Consider the following 14,362-nt stretch of genomic DNA (forward strand, 5'->3'; position numbering starts at 1 on the left):
TGCGCTCTTTCTTTCTCTCTCTGCGCTTTTTCTTTCTCTCTCTCTGCGCTCTTTTTTTCTCTCTCTCTGCGCTCTTTTTTTCTCTCTCTCTGCGCTCTTTTTTTCTCTCTCTCTGCGCTCTCTCTCTCTCTGCGCTCTTTCTTTCTCTCTGCGCTCTTTCTCTCTCTGCGCTCTTTCTCTCTCTGCGCTCTTTCTCTCTCTCTGCGCTCTTTCTCTCTCTCTGCGTTCTTTCTCTCTCTCTGCGCTCTTTCTCTCTCTTTGCACTCTTTCTTTCTCTCTCTGCGCTCTTTCTTTCTCTCTCTCTCTGCGCTCTTTCTTTCTCTCTCTCTGCGCTCTCTCTCGCTGCGCTCTTTCTCTCTCTCTCTGCGCTCTTTCTTTCACTCTCTGCGCTCTTTCTTTCTCTCTCTCTGCGCTCTTTCTTTCTCTCTCTCTGCGCTCTTTCTTTCTCTCTGCGCTCTTTCTTTCTCTCTGCGCTCTTTCTTTCTCTCTGCGCTCTTTCTTTCTCTCTGCGCTCTTTCTTTCTCTCTGCTCTCTTTCTCTCTCTCTTTCTTTCTCTCTGCGCTCTTTCTTTCTCTCTGCGCTCTCTCTCTCTCTCTGCGCTCTCTCTCTCTGCACTCTCTCTCTCTCTGCGCTCTCTCTCTCTGCGCTCTCTCTCTGCGCTCTCTCTCTCTGCGCTCTCTCTCTCTCTGCGCTCTCTCTCTGCGCTCTCTCTCTCTCTGCGCTCTTTCTTTCTCTCTCTCTGCGCTCTTTCTCTCTCTCTGCGCTCTTTCTTTCTCTCTCTCTGTCTGCGCTCTTTCTTCCTCTCTCTGCGCTCTTTCTTTCTCTGCGCTTTTTCTATCTCTCTCTCTCTCTCTGCGCTCTTTCTTTCTTTCTCTCTGCGCTCTTTCTTTCTCTCTGCACTCTTACTTTCTCTCTCTCTGCGCTCTTTCTCTCTCTCTGCGCTCTTTCTCTCTCTCTGCGCTCTTTCTTTCTCTTTCTCTCTCTCTGCGCTCTTTCTCTCTCTCTCTGCGCTCTTTCTTTCTCTTTCTCTCTCTGCGCTCTCTCTCTGCGCTCTTTCTTTCTCTCTGCGCACTTTCTTTCTCTCTCTCTGCGCTCTTTCTTTCTCTCTGCGCTCTCTCTCTGCGCTCTTTCTTTCTCTCTCTGTGCTCTTTCTTTCTCTCTCTCTGCGCTCTTTCTCTCTCTCTCTCTCTCTCTCTGCGCTCTTTCTTTCTCTTTCTCTCTATTCTCTCTTTCTTTCTCTTTCTCTCTCTGCGCTCTCTCTCTCTGCGCTCTTTCTCTCTCTCTGTGCTCTTTCTTCCTCTCTCTCTCTGCGGTCTTTCTTTCTCTCTCTGCGCTCTTTCTTTCTCTCTCTCTCTGCGCTCTTTCTTTGTCTCTGCACTCTTTCTTTCTCACTCTCTGCGCTCTTTCTCTCTCTCTCTGCGCTCTTTCTTTCTCTCTCTGCGCTTTTTCTTTCTCTCTCTCTGCGCTCTTTTTTTCTCTCTCTCTGCGCTCTTTTTTTCTCTCTCTCTGCGCTCTTTTTTTCTCTCTCTGCGCTCTTTTTTACTCTCTCTCTGCGCTCTCTCTCTGCGCTCTTTCTTTCTCTCTGCGCTCTTTCTCTCTCTGCGCTCTTTCTCTCTCTGCGCTCTTTCTCTCTCTCTGCGCTCTTTCTCTCTCTCTGCGCTCTTTCTCTCTCTCTGCGTTCTTTCTCTCTCTCTGCGCTCTTTCTCCCTCTTTGCACTCTTTCTTTCTCTCTCTACGCTCTTTCTTTCTCTCTCTCTCTGCGCTCTTTCTTTCTCTCTCTCTGTGCTCTCTCTCTCTCTCGCTGCGCTCTTTCTCTCTCTCTCTGCGCTCTTTCTTTCTCTCTGCGCTCTTTCTTTCTCTCTCTCTGCGCACTTTCTTTCTCTCTGCTCTCTTTCTCTCTCTCTGCTCTCTTTCTTTCTCTCTGCGCTCTTTCTTTCTCTCTGCGCTCTCTCTCTCTCTCTGCGCTCTCTCTCTCTGCACTCTCTCTCTCTCTGCGCTCTCTCTCTCTCTGCGCTCTCTCTCTGCGCTCTCTCTCTCTGCGCTCTCTCTCTCTCTGCGCTCTCTCTCTGCGCTCTCTCTCTCTCTGCGCTCTTTCTTTCTCTCTCTCTGCGCTCTTTCTCTCTCTCTGCGCTCTTTCTTTCTCTCTCTCTGTCTGCGCTCTTTCTTCCTCTCTCTGCGCTCTTTCTTTCTCTGCGCTTTTTCTTTCTCTCTCTCTCTCTCTGCACTCTTTCTTTCTTTCTCTCTGCGCTCTTTCTTTCTCTCTGCACTCTTACTTTCTCTCTCTCTGCGCTCTTTCTTTCTCTCTCTCTGCGCTCTTTCTCTCTCTCTGCGCTCTTTCTCTCTCTCTGCGCTCTTTCTTTCTCTTTCTCTCTCTCTGCGCTCTTTCTCTCTCTGCGCTCTTTCTCTCTCTCTCTGCGCTCTTTCTTTCTCTTTCTCTCTCTGCGCTCTCTCTCTGCGCTCTTTCTTTCTCTCTGCGCACTTTCTTTCTCTCTCTCTGCGCTCTTTCTTTCTCTCTGCGCTCTCTCTCTGCGCTCTTTCTTTCTCTCTCTGTGCTCTTTCTTTCTCTCTCTCTGCGCTCTTTCTCTCTCTCTCTCTCTCTCTCTGCGCTCTTTCTTTCTCTTTCTCTCTATGCTCTCTTTCTTTCTCTTTCTCTCTCTGCGCTCTTTCTCTCTGCGCTCTTTCTTTCTCTCTGCGCACTTTCTTTCTCTCTCTCTGCGCTCTTTCTTTCTCTCTCTCTGCGCTCTTTCTCTCTCTCCGCTCTTTCTTTCTCTTTCTCTCTCTGCGCTCTTTCTCTCTGCGCTCTTTCTTTCTCTCTGCGCACTTTCTTTCTCTCTCTCTGCGCTCTTTCTTTCTCTCTCTCTGCGCTCTTTCTCTCTCTCTGCGCTCTTTCTCTCTCTCTCTCTCTCTCTGCGCTCTTTCTTTCTCTTTCTCTCTATGCGCTCTTTCTTTCTCTTTCTCTCTCTGCGCTCTTTCTCTCTGCGCTCTTTCTTTCTCTCTGCGCACTTTCTTTCTCTCTCTCTGCGCTCTTTCTTTCTCTCTCTCTGCGCTCTTTCTCTCTCTCTGCGCTCTTTCTTTCTCTTTCTCTCTCTGCGCTCTTTCTTTCTCTTTCTCTCACTGCGCTCTTTCTCTCTGCGCTCTTTCTTTCTCTCTGCGCTCTTTCTTTCTCTCTGCGCTCTTTTTTTCTCTCTTTGCGCTCTTTTTTTCACTTTTTGCGCTCTTTCTTTCTCTCTCTGCGCTCTTTCTTTCTCTCTCTGCGCTCTTTCTTTCTCTCTCTGCGCTCTCTCTCTCTGCGCTCTCTCTCTCTGCGCTCTCTCTCTGCGCTCTTTCTTTCTCTCTCTCTGTGCTCTTTCTTTCTCTCTCTGCGCTCTTTCTTTCTCTCTCTGCGCTCTTTCTCTCTCTCTGCGCTCTTTCTCTCTCTGCGCTCTTTCTCTCTCTGCGCTCTTTCTCTCTCTGCGCTCTTTCTTTCTCTCTCTCTGCGCTCTTTCTTTCTTTCTCTCTGCGCTCTTTTTTTCTCTCTGCACTCTTTCTTTCTCTCTCTCTGCGCTCTCTCTCTGCGCTCTTTCTTTCTCTTTCTCTGCGCTCTTTCTCTCTCTCTCTCTGCGCTCTTTCTCTCTCTCTCTGCGCTCTTTCTTTCTATTTCTCTGCGCACTTTCTTTCTCTCTCTCTGCGCTCTTTCTCCCTCTCTGCGCTCTTTCTCTCTCTCTGCGCTCTCTCTCTCTGCGCTCTTTCTTTCTCTCTCTGCGCTCTTTCTTTCTCTCTCTCTGCGCTCTTTCTTTCTCTTTCTCTCTCTGCGCTCTCTCTCTCTGTGCTCTTTCTTTCTCTCTGCGCTCTTTCTTTCTCTCTGCACTCTTTTTTTCTCTCTTTGCACTCTTTCTTTCTCTCTGCACTCTTTTTTTCTCTCTTTGCGCTCTTTCTTTCTCTCTTTGCGCTCTTTCTTTCTCTCTCTGCGCTCTTTCTTTCTCTCTCTCTGCGCTCTTTCTTTCTCTGCGCTCTTTCTTTCTCTCTCTGCGCTCTTTATTTCTCTCTCTGCGCTCTCTCTCTCTCTGCGCTCTCTCTCTGCGCTCTTTCTTTCTCTCTCTCTGCGCTCTTTCTTTCTCTCTCTGCGCTCTTTCTTTCTCTCTCTGCGCTCTTTCTCTCTCTCTGTGCTCTTTCTCTCTCTCTGCGCTCTTTCTCTCTCTGCGCTCTTTCTCTCTCTGCGCTCTTTCTCTCTCTGTGCTCTCTCTCTCTGCGCTCTCTCTCTCTGCGCTCTTTCTTTCTCTCTCTCTGCGCTCTTTCTTTCTTTCTGTCTGCGCTCTTTCTTTCTCTCTGCACTCTTTCTTTCTCACTCTCTGCGCTCTTTCTCTCTCTCTCTGCGCTCTTTCTTTCTCTCTCTGCGCTTTTTCTTTCTCTCTCTCTGCGCTCTTTTTTTCTCTCTCTCTGCGCTCTTTTTTTCTCTCTCTCTGCGCTCTTTTTTTCTCTCTCTCTGCGCTCTCTCTCTCTCTGCGCTCTTTCTTTCTCTCTGCGCTCTTTCTCTCTCTGCGCTCTTTCTCTCTCTGCGCTCTTTCTCTCTCTCTGCGCTCTTTCTCTCTCTCTGCGTTCTTTCTCTCTCTCTGCGCTCTTTCTCTCTCTTTGCACTCTTTCTTTCTCTCTCTGCGCTCTTTCTTTCTCTCTCTCTCTGCGCTCTTTCTTTCTCTCTCTCTGCGCTCTCTCTCGCTGCGCTCTTTCTCTCTCTCTCTGCGCTCTTTCTTTCACTCTCTGCGCTCTTTCTTTCTCTCTCTCTGCGCTCTTTCTTTCTCTCTCTCTGCGCTCTTTCTTTCTCTCTGCGCTCTTTCTTTCTCTCTGCGCTCTTTCTTTCTCTCTGCGCTCTTTCTTTCTCTCTGCGCTCTTTCTTTCTCTCTGCTCTCTTTCTCTCTCTCTTTCTTTCTCTCTGCGCTCTTTCTTTCTCTCTGCGCTCTCTCTCTCTCTCTGCGCTCTCTCTCTCTGCACTCTCTCTCTCTCTGCGCTCTCTCTCTCTGCGCTCTCTCTCTGCGCTCTCTCTCTCTGCGCTCTCTCTCTCTCTGCGCTCTCTCTCTGCGCTCTCTCTCTCTCTGCGCTCTTTCTTTCTCTCTCTCTGCGCTCTTTCTCTCTCTCTGCGCTCTTTCTTTCTCTCTCTCTGTCTGCGCTCTTTCTTCCTCTCTCTGCGCTCTTTCTTTCTCTGCGCTTTTTCTATCTCTCTCTCTCTCTCTGCGCTCTTTCTTTCTTTCTCTCTGCGCTCTTTCTTTCTCTCTGCACTCTTACTTTCTCTCTCTCTGCGCTCTTTCTCTCTCTCTGCGCTCTTTCTCTCTCTCTGCGCTCTTTCTTTCTCTTTCTCTCTCTCTGCGCTCTTTCTCTCTCTCTCTGCGCTCTTTCTTTCTCTTTCTCTCTCTGCGCTCTCTCTCTGCGCTCTTTCTTTCTCTCTGCGCACTTTCTTTCTCTCTCTCTGCGCTCTTTCTTTCTCTCTGCGCTCTCTCTCTGCGCTCTTTCTTTCTCTCTCTGTGCTCTTTCTTTCTCTCTCTCTGCGCTCTTTCTCTCTCTCTCTCTCTCTCTCTGCGCTCTTTCTTTCTCTTTCTCTCTATTCTCTCTTTCTTTCTCTTTCTCTCTCTGCGCTCTTTCTCTCTGCGCTCTTTCTTTCTCTCTGCGCACTTTCTTTCTCTCTCTCTGCGCTCTTTCTTTCTCTCTCTCTGCGCTCTTTCTCTCTCTCTGCGCTCTTTCTCTCTCTCTCTCTCTCTCTGCGCTCTTTCTTTCTCTTTCTCTCTATGCGCACTTTCTTTCTCTTTCTCTCTCTGCGCTCTTTCTCTCTGCGCTCTTTCTTTCTCTCTGCGCACTTTCTTTCTCTCTCTCTGCGCTCTTTCTTTCTCTCTCTCTGCGCTCTTTCTCTCTCTCTGCGCTCTTTCTTTCTCTTTCTCTCTCTGCGCTCTTTCTTTCTCTTTCTCTCTCTGCGCTCTTTCTCTCTGCGCTCTTTCTTTCTCTCTGCGCTCTTTCTTTCTCTCTGCGCTCTTTTTTTCTCTCTTTGCGCTCTTTTTTTCTCTTTTTGCGCTCTTTCTTTCTCTCTCTGCGCTCTTTCTTTCTCTCTCTGCGCTCTTTCTTTCTCTCTCTGCGCTCTCTCTCTCTGCGCTCTCTCTCTCTGCGCTCTCTCTCTGCGCTCTTTCTTTCTCTCTCTCTGCGCTCTTTCTTTCTCTCTCTGCGCTCTTTCTTTCTCTCTCTGCGCTCTTTCTCTCTCTCTGCGCTCTTTCTCTCTCTGCGCTCTTTCTCTCTCTGCGCTCTTTCTCTCTCTGCGCTCTTTCTTTCTCTCTCTCTGCGCTCTTTCTTTCTTTCTCTCTGCGCTCTTTTTTTCTCTCTGCACTCTTTCTTTCTCTCTCTCTGCGCTCTCTCTCTGCGCTCTTTCTTTCTCTTTCTCTGCGCTCTTTCTCTCTCTCTCTCTGCGCTCTTTCTCTCTCTCTCTCTGCGCTCTTTCTTTCTCTTTCTCTGCGCACTTTCTTTCTCTCTCTCTGCGCTCTTTCTCTCTCTCTGCGCTCTCTCTCTCTGCGCTCTTTCTTTCTCTCTCTGCGCTCTTTCTTTCTCTCTCTCTGCGCTCTTTCTCTCTCTCTCTCTGCGCTCTCTCTCTCTCTCTCTGCGCTCTTTCTTTCTCTTTCTCTCTCTGCGCTCTTTCTTTCTCTTTCTCTCTCTGCGCTCTCTCTCTCTGTGCTCTTTCTTTCTCTCTGCGCTCTTTCTTTCTCTCTGCACTCTTTTTTTCTCTCTTTGCACTCTTTCTTTCTCTCTGCACTCTTTTTTTCTCTCTTTGCGCTCTTTCTTTCTCTCTTTGCGCTCTTTCTTTCTCTCTCTGCGCTCTTTCTTTCTCTCTCTCTGCGCTCTTTCTTTCTCTCTCTGCGCTCTTTCTTTCTCTCTCTGCGCTCTTTCTCTCTCTCTGCGCTCTTTCTCTCTCTGCGCTCTTTCTCTCTCTGCGCTCTTTCTCTCTCTGCGCTCTTTCTTTCTCTCTCTCTGCGCTCTTTCTTTCTTTCTCTCTGCGCTCTTTTTTTCTCTCTGCACTCTTTCTTTCTCTCTCTCTGCGCTCTCTCTCTGCGCTCTTTCTTTCTCTTTCTCTGCGCTCTTTCTCTCTCTCTCTCTGCGCTCTTTCTCTCTCTCTCTGCGCTCTTTCTTTCTCTTTCTCTGCGCACTTTCTTTCTCTCTCTCTGCGCTCTTTCTCTCTCTCTGCGCTCTTTCTCTCTCTCTGCGCTCTCTCTCTCTGCGCTCTTTCTTTCTCTCTCTGCGCTCTTTCTTTCTCTCTCTCTGCGCTCTTTCTCTCTCTCTCTCTGCGCTCTCTCTCTCTCTGCGCTCTTTCTTTCTCTTTCTCTCTCTGCGCTCTTTCTTTCTCTTTCTCTCTCTGCGCTCTCTCTCTCTGTGCTCTTTCTTTCTCTCTGCGCTCTTTCTTTCTCTCTGCACTCTTTTTTTCTCTCTTTGCACTCTTTCTTTCTCTCTGCACTCTTTTTTTCTCTCTTTGCGCTCTTTCTTTCTCTCTTTGCGCTCTTTCTTTCTCTCTCTGCGCTCTTTCTTTCTCTCTCTCTGCGCTCTTTCTTTCTCTGCGCTCTTTCTTTCTCTCTCTGCGCTCTTTATTTCTCTCTCTGCGCTCTCTCTCTCTCTGCGCTCTCTCTCTGCGCTCTTTCTTTCTCTCTCTCTGCGCTCTTTCTTTCTCTCTCTGCGCTCTTTCTTTCTCTCTCTGCGCTCTTTCTCTCTCTCTGCGCTCTTTCTCTCTCTCTGCGCTCTTTCTCTCTCTGCGCTCTTTCTCTCTCTGCGCTCTTTCTCTCTCTGTGCTCTCTCTCTCTGCGCTCTCTCTCTCTGCGCTCTTTCTTTCTCTCTCTCTCTCTGCGCTCTTTCTTTCTTTCTCTCTGCGCTCTTTCTTTCTCTCTGCACTCTTTCTTTCTCACTCTCTGCGCTCTTTCTCTCTCTCTCTGCGCTCTTTCTTTCTCTCTCTGCGCTTTTTCTTTCTCTCTCTCTGCGCTCTTTTTTTCTCTCTCTCTGCGCTCTTTTTTTCTCTCTCTCTGCGCTCTTTTTTTCTCTCTCTCTGCGCTCTCTCTCTTTTTGCGCTCTTTCTTTCTCTCTGCGCTCTTTCTCTCTCTGCGCTCTTTCTCTCTCTGCGCTCTTTCTCTCTCTCTGCGTTCTTTCTCTCTCTCTGCGCTCTTTCTCTCTCTTTGCACTCTTTCTTTCTCTCTCTGCGCTCTTTCTTTCTCTCTCTCTCTGCGCTCTTTCTTTCTCTCTCTCTGCGCTCTCTCTCTCTCGCTGCGCTCTTTCTCTCTCTCTCTGCGCTCTTTCTTTCACTCTCTGCGCTCTTTCTTTCTCTCTCTCTGCGCTCTTTCTTTCTCTCTCTCTCTGCGCTCTTTCTTTCTCTCTGCGCTCTTTCTTTCTCTCTGCGCTCTTTCTTTCTCTCTGCGCTCTTTCTTTCTCTCTGCGCTCTTTCTTTCTCTCTGCTCTCTTTCTCTCTCTCTTTCTTTCTCTCTGCGCTCTTTCTTTCTCTCTGCGCTCTTTCTCTCTCTCTCTCTCTGCACTCTCTCTCTCTCTGCACTCTCTCTCTCTCTGCACTCTCTCTCTCTCTGCGCTCTCTCTCTCTGCGCTCTCTCTCTGCGCTCTCTCTCTCTGCGCTCTCTCTCTGCGCTCTCTCTCTCTGCGCTCTTTCTTTCTCTCTCTCTCTGCGCTCTTTCTTCCTCTCTCTGCGCTCTTTCTTTCTCTGCGCTTTTTCTTTCTCTCTCTCTCTCTGCGCTCTTTCTTTCTTTCTCTCTGCGCTCTTTCTTTCTCTCTGCACTCTTACTTTCTCTCTCTCTGCGCTCTTTCTTTCTCTCTCTCTGCGCTCTTTCTCTCTCTCTGCGCTCTTTCTCTCTCTCTGCGCTCTTTCTTTCTCTTTCTCTCTCTCTGCGCTCTTTCTCTCTCTCTCTCTGCGCTCTTTCTCTCTCTCTGCGCTCTTTCTTTCTCTTTCTCTCTCTGCGCTCTCTCTCTGCGCTCTTTCTTTCTCTCTGCGCACTTTCTTTCTCTCTCTCTGCACTCTTTCTCTCTCTCTGCGCTCTTTCTTTCTCTCTCTGTGCTCTTTCTTTCTCTCTCTCTGCGCTCTCTCTCTCTCTCTCTCTCTCTGCGCTCTTTCTTTCTCTTTCTCTCTATGCGCTCTTTCTTTCTCTTTCTCTCTCTGCGCTCTTTCTCTCTGCGTTCTTTCTTTCTCTCTGCGCACTTTCTTTCTCTCTCTCTGCGCTCTTTCTTTCTCTCTGCGCTCTTTCTCTCTCTCTCTCTCTGCACTCTCTCTCTCTCTGCACTCTCTCTCTCTCTGCACTCTCTCTCTCTCTGCGCTCTCTCTCTGCGCTCTCTCTCCGCGCTCTCTCTCTCTGCGCTCTCTCTCTGCGCTCTCTCTCTGCGCTCTTTCTTTCTCTCTCTCTCTGCGCTCTTTCTTCCTCTCTCTGCGCTCTTTCTTTCTCTGCGCTTTTTCTTTCTCTCTCTCTCTCTGCACTCTTTCTTTCTTTCTCTCTGCGCTCTTTCTTTCTCTCTGCACTTTTACTTTCTCTCTCTCTGCGCTCTTTCTTTCTCTCTCTCTGCGCTCTTTCTCTCTCTCTGCGCTCTTTCTCTCTCTCTGCGCTCTTTCTTTCTCTTTCTCTCTCTCTGCGCTCTTTCTCTCTCTCTCTCTGCGCTCTTTCTCTCTCTCTCTCTGCGCTCTTTCTTTCTCTTTCTCTCTCTGCGCTCTCTCTGCGCTCTTTCTTTCTCTCTGCGCACTTTCTTTCTCTCTCTCTGCGCTCTCTCTCTCTCTCTGCGCTCTTTCTTTCTCTCTGCGCTCTCTCTCTCTGCGCTCTTTCTTTCTCTCTCTGTGCTCTTTCTTTCTCTCTCTCTGCGCTCTCTCTCTCTCTCTCTCTCTGCGCTCTTTCTTTCTCTTTCTCTCTATGCGCTCTTTCTTTCTCTTTCTCTCTCTGCGCTCTTTCTCTCTGCGTTCTTTCTTTCTCTCTGCGCTCTTTCTTTCTCTCTGCGCACTTTCTTTCTCTCTCTCTGCGCTCTTTCTCTCTCTCTGCGCTCTTTCTTTCTCTTTCTCTCTCTGCGCTCTTTCTTTCTCTTTCTCTCTCTGCGCTCTTTCTCTCTGCTCTCTTTCTTTCTCTCTGCGCTCTTTCTTTCTCTCTGCGCTCTTTCTTTATCTCTGCGCTCTTTTTTTCTCTCTTTGCGCTCTTTTTTTCTCTTTTTGCGCTCTTTCTTCCTCTCTCTCTGCGCTCTTTCTTTCTCTCTCTGCGCTCTTTCTTTCTCTCTCTGCGCTCTTTCTTTCTCTCTCTGCGCTCTTTCTCTCTCTGCGCTCTTTCTCTCTCTGCGCTCTTTCTTTCTCTCTCACTGCGCTCTTTCTTTCTTTCTCTCTGCGCTCTTTTTTTCTCTCTGCACTCTTTCTTTCTCTCTCTCTGCGCTCTCTCTCTGCGCTCTTTCTTTCTCTTTCTCTGCGCTCTTTCTCTCTCTCTCTCTCTGCGCTCTTTCTCTCTCTCTCTGCGCTCTTTCTTTCTCTTTCTCTCTCTGCGCTCTTTCTCTCTGCGCTCTTTCTTTCTCTCTGCGCACTTTCTTTCTCTCTCTCTGCGCTCTTTCTCTCTCTCTGCGCTCTTTCTTTCTCTCTGCGCTCTCTCTCTCTGCGCTCTTTATTTCTCTCTCTGCGCTCTTTCTTTCTCTCTCTCTGCGCTCTTTCTCTCTCTCTCTCTGCGCTCTCTCTCTCTCTCTGCGCTCTTTCTTTCTCTTTCTCTCTCTGCGCTCTTTCTTTCTCTTTCTCTCTCTGCGCTCTCTCTCTCTATGCTCTTTCTTTCTATTTGCGCTCTTTTTTTCTCTCTTTGCGCTCTTTTTTTCTCTCTTTGCGCTCTTTCTTTCTCTCTCTGCGCTCTTTCTTTCTCTCTCTCTGCGCTCTTTCTTTCTCTGCGCTCTTTCTTTCTCTCTCTGCGCTCTTTCTTTCTCTCTCTGCGCTCTTTCTTTCTCTCTCTGCGCTTTTTCTCTCTCTGCGCTCTTTCTCTCTCTGCGCTCTTTCTCTATCTGCGCTCTTTCTTTCTCTCTCTCTGCGCTCTTTCTTTCTCTTTCTCTCTCTGCGCTCTCTCTCTCTATGCTCTTTCTTTCTCTTTGCGCTCTTTTTTTCTCTCTTTGCGCTCTTTTTTTCTCTCTTTGCGCTCTTTCTTTCTCTCTCTGCGCTCTTTCTCTCTCTCTCTCTGCGCTCTCTCTCTGCGCTCTTTCTTTCTCTCTCTCTGCGCTCTATCTTTCTCTCTCTGCGCTCTTTCTTTCTCTCTCTGCGCTTTTTCTCTCTCTCTGCGCTCTTTCTCTCTCTGCGCTCTTTCTCTATCTGCGCTCTTTCTTTCTCTCTCTCTGCGCTCTTTCTTTCTCTCTGCACTCTTACTTTCTCTCTCTCTGCGCTCTTTCTCTCTCTCTGCGCTCTTTCTTTCTCTTTCTCTCTCTCTGCGCTCTTTCTCTCTCTCTGCGCTCTTTCTTTCTCTTTCTCTCTCTGCGCTCTTTCTCTCTGCGCTCTTTCTTTCTCTCTGCGCACTTTCTTTCTCTCTGCGCTCTTTCTTTCTCTCTGCGCTCTCTCTCTCTGCGCTCTTTCTTTCTCTCTTTCTGCGCTCTTTCTTTCTCTCTTTCTGCGCTCTTTCTCTCTCTCTCTCTGCGCTCTTTCTCTCTCTCTCTCTGCGCTCTTTCTCTCTCTCTCTCAGCGCTCTTTCTTTCTCTTTCTCTCTCTGTGCTCTTTCTTTCTCTTTCTCTCTCTGCGCTCTTTCTTTCTCTTTCTCTCTCTGCGCTCTTTCTCTCTGCGCTCTTTCTTTCTCTCTGCGCACTTTCTTTCTCTCTCTCTGCGCTCTTTCTCTCTGCGCTCTTTCTTTCTCTCTGCGCTCTCTCTTTCTCTCTCTGCGCTCTTTCTTTCTCTCTCTCTGTGCTCTTTCTCTCTCTTTCTGTGCTCTTTCTTTCTCTTTCTCTCTCTGCGATCTCTCTCTCTGCGCTCTTTCTTTCTCTCTGCACTCTTTCTTTCTCGCTGCACTCTTTCTTTCTCGCTGCGCTCTTTTTTTCTCTCTTTGCACTCTTTTTTTCTCTCTTTGCGCTCTTTCTTTCTCTCTCTCTGCGCTCTTTCTCTCTCTCTGCGCTCTTTCTCTCTCTGCGCTCTTTCTCTCTCTGCGCTCTTTCTCTCTCTGCGCTCTTTTTCTCTCTCTGCGCTCTTTCTCTCTCTGTGCTCTCTCTCTCTCTGCGCTCTTTCTTTCTCTGTCTGTGCTCTTTCTTTCTCTGTCTGCGCTCTTTCTTCCTCTCTCTCTCTCTGCGCTCTTTTATTCTCTGCGCTCTTTCTTTCTCTCTGCGCTCTCTCTTTCTCTCTCTGCGCTCTCTCTCTCTTTCTCTCTGCGTTCTCTCTCTCTGCGCTCTCTCTCTGTCTGCGCTCTCTCTCTGCGCTCTTTCTCTCTCTCTCTGCGCTCTTTCTCTCTCTCTGTGCTCTTTCTTTCTCTGTGCTCTTTCTCTCTCTCTCTCTGCGCTCTTTCTCTCTCTCTCTCTGCGCTCTTTCTCTCTCTCTCTGCGCTCTTTCTTTCTCTCTGCGCTCTCTCTTTCTCTCTCTGCGCTCTCTCTCTCTTTCTCTCTGCGCTCTCTCTCTCTGCGCTCTCTCTCTGTCTGCGCTCTCTCTCTCTGCGCTCTTTCTTTCTCTCTTTCTGCGCTCTTTCTTTCTCTCTTTCTGCGCTCTTTCTCTCTCTCTCTGCGCTCTTTCTCTCTCTCTCTCTGCGCTCTTTCTCTCTCTCTCTCTGCGCTCTTTCTTTCTCTTTCTCTCTCTGCGCTCTTTCTTTCTCTTTCTCTCTCTGCGCTCTTTCTTTCTCTTTCTCTCTCTGCGCTCTTTCTCTCTGCGCTCTTTCTTTCTCTCTGCGCACTTTCTTTCTCTCTGCGCTCTTTCTTTCTCTCTGCGCTCTCTCTCTCTGCGCTCTCTCTTTCTCTCTCTGCGCTCTTTCTTTCTCTCTCTCTGCGCTCTTTCTCTCTCTCTTTCTGCGCTCTTTCTTTCTCTTTCTCTCTCTGCGCTCTCTCTCTCTGCGCTCTTTCTTTCTCGCTGCGCTCTTTTTTTCTCTCTTTGCACTCTTTTTTTCTCTCTTTGCGCTCTTTCTTTCTCTCTCTGCGCTCTTTCTTTCGCTCTCTCTGCGCTCTTTCTTTCTCTGCGCTCTTTCTTTCTCTCTCTGCGCTCTTTATTTCTCTCTCTGCGCTCTCTCTCTCTCTATGCGCTCTCTCTCTGCGCTCTTTCTTTCTCTCTCTCTGCGCTCTTTCTTTCTCTCTGCGCTCTCTCTCTCTGCGCTCTTTCTTTCTCTCTCTCTGCGCTCTTTCTCTCTCTCTCTCTGCGCTCTTTCTCTCTCTCTCTCTGCGCTCTTTCTTTCTCTTTATCTCTCTGCGCTCTTTCTTTCTCTTTCTCTCTCTGCGCTCTTTCTTTCTCTTTCTCTCTCTGCGCTCTTTCTCTCTGCGCTCTTTCTTTCTCTCTGCGCACTTTCTTTCTCTCTCTCTGCGCTCTTTCTCTCTCTCTGCGCTCTTTCTTTCTCTCTGCGCTCTCTCTCTCTGCGCTCTTTCTTTCTCTCTCTGCGCTCTTTCTTTCTCTCTCTGCGCTCTTTCTTTCTCTCTCTGCGCTCTTTCTCTCTCTGCGCTCTTTCTCTCTCTCTGTGCTCTTTCTCTCTCTGCGCTCTTTCTCTCTCTCTGCGCTCTTTCTCTCTCTCTGCGCTCTTTCTCTCTCTCTGCGCTCTTTCTCTCTCTCTGTGCTCTTTCTCTCTCTCTGCGCTCTCTCTCTCTCTGCGCTCTCTCTCTCTCTGCGCTCTCTCTCTCTCTGCGCTCTTTCTTTCTCTGTCTGCGCTCTTTCTTTCTCTGTCTGCGCTCTTTCTTTCTCTATCTGCGCTCTTTCTTCCTCTCTCTCTCTCTGCGCTCTTTTATTCTCTACGCTCTTTCTCTCTCTCTGCGCTCTTTCTTTCTCTCTCTCTACGCTCTCTCTCTCTTTCTCTCTGCGCTCTCTCTCTCTGCGCTCTCTCTCTGTCTGCGCTCTCTCTCTCTGTGCTCTTTCTCTCTCTCTCTGCGCTGTTTCTCTCTCTATGTGCTCTTTCTTTCTCTCTGCGCTCTTTCTTCCTCTCTCTCTCTGCGCTCTTTCTTTCTCTCTCTCTCTGCGCTCTTTCTTTCTCTCTCTCTGCACTCTCTCTGCGCTCTTTCTTTCTCTCTGCGCTTTTTCTTTCTTTCTCTCTGCGCTCTTTTTTTCTCTCTTTGCGCTCTTTTTCTCTCTCTCTGCGCTCTTTCTTTCTCTCTCTGCGCTCTTTCTTTCTCTCTCTCTCTGCGCTCTTTCTTTCTCTCTGCGCTCTTTCTTTCTCACTCTCTGCGCTCTTTCTTTCTCACTCTCTGCGCTCTTTCTTTCTCACTCTCTGCGCTCTTT

This window comes from Ascaphus truei (genome assembly GCF_040206685.1).
Source record: "Ascaphus truei isolate aAscTru1 chromosome 18 unlocalized genomic scaffold, aAscTru1.hap1 SUPER_18_unloc_1, whole genome shotgun sequence".
Lineage (NCBI taxonomy): Eukaryota > Metazoa > Chordata > Amphibia > Anura > Ascaphidae > Ascaphus > Ascaphus truei.